We start from the raw sequence: 1922 nt of genomic DNA on the forward strand, positions 1-1922 counted from the left end.
GTTGAGGAGGTCCTATGGATCTCCTATATATCTAACTCATATGCTACCATCAGAGTACACATCAACTCAAACTAAAGTTACAAAACTGAGCTAGGGTTACAAACCTAGAGTTTTGCCTCTTTCTCGCTGCTGCGCCGCCATCATAGTCTAATCCATCCCGAACGACGGCGTGCACCGGCGAACGGGAGAGCAGGTCTCCGGAACCGCTCGCTCTTGTGATCCTGCACCGGGAGAGGGCGAATAAGGTTTTTGGGAAGCGCTAAGCACGACTGCTCATTTTCTTCGCCACGGCTCGTCCTCCGTCCAAGTCAGGAGCTGCGCCGTACCGTCGTCTGCAACGCCGGTTGCTGCGCTCTTTTCGAAGGACTGTTTTCGTCTCATCTGCGCCTTTCGTCTTCCCGGCGGCTCCCGCACAGTACGTATTTTGTGATCAGATTTGTTTCATAATCATGTTTTTTGAGATCATATTTATAATATACGTATTGTCTAATATGTTAGAGTCATGCATGCTAGGTTTAATTCTCGTCATGATAAATCTAGTTCGGAATTTAAACTTATAGTTGTCTATTTCTCCAACACCTTTTTTCCATTCGAGAATACGAGTGGTTGTTCTTTAGTTTAGCTGCCTAACTATTTCAGAGCTAGACGACCCAGCAAGTTCATGTACGTAGCTGGAGCGCTTCATCGGGCGCCTGGCATAGCGCAATTGATTCTGAAGGTTACCAAATCGATCGAAAAGAAAACGAGGCAGGATACTGAATATAACCACCAGCACTGCTTGTCCCATACCCAAAGGACGACTAGGACACCCTTTCGTTCTTTTTAATGGTGCACAAGTGCTTAAACCGTTCTACTTAACCCATACTAAGCTACTACTTTCTTATCGCCTAAAGAATAAGGTGCTAAGTATCTAGATGAATTTCAATATTTTCCGCTGATTACTATGTAGCTAAAGTGTCTATCCTTTGCTTGAGTGAATTCTCATCTCTCCTCATTCAATTTTTCTGGACCCCTGAATTAAAATCCTAAAAGTGTATCGGGTGCTCTAGCCTAAGAGGGGGAGGGGATAAATTAGACAACTTAAAAACTTAACCTATGGCTCTAACTAATTTGCACAAAACTTAAACTAAAATGTGCTATCTAAATGTGCAACTACGGTTCTTCTATTGTGAAACTCTCATCCCAAAAGAGTTTAGCAACCTATAGCCAATCCTATCAAGATACTACTCTATGAAAATAAAGGCACACAAAGATTGCTAGTATGAAATGCGGAAACTTGAAAGGAGGGATGAGAGGAAGCAAACTCTTTGACACGAGGATTTATCCCGTGGTTCGGTTAGCCACAGAGGCACACCTACATCCACGTTGTCTCTTCCATGAACACAACCACGGCCACCTTGATCCCGCTATCCACAAAGGAGCTTCACCAAGAAAGGTGGGGGTTTCCACGTTGTGACATCCCAGAGTTTTAAAATGCTAAGTAAGAAATATTAAATATGATATCATGCATAATCAACCAAGAAAATGGAATCGAATACATTTATGTGTGCATGCATGTGTATGTGTATAGATGCATAGGTCAGAAACCGTAAATAATTTTGTAAACCAATTCAAGTATACATATGAAATCGAATAGACGTCTCTCTAAAATTATGTTAAATCAAAGTTTTGTTGAAGTCAAAGAGAGAAAATAAAAGTTTGAACATAAAATGACAGGTCCTTTGAACCGTATTATTCAAAGATTTAAACTATCTGTCAAATTTCAAACTAAGCTTCTTTGAAAATAATTTCTAAAATATAGCTCAAATGAATTTTTGTCCAAAACCAAAGTTGTAGGTTTTCAAAATACGAAAAACTTTCGTGTTCAAAGTTTTTCGAGTTGCCACACAAAAATGGGAGAAAATTTTGAATTTCGAAACGTA

Source organism: Panicum virgatum, chromosome 7N (genome assembly GCF_016808335.1).
Source record: "Panicum virgatum strain AP13 chromosome 7N, P.virgatum_v5, whole genome shotgun sequence".
Lineage (NCBI taxonomy): Eukaryota > Viridiplantae > Streptophyta > Magnoliopsida > Poales > Poaceae > Panicum > Panicum virgatum.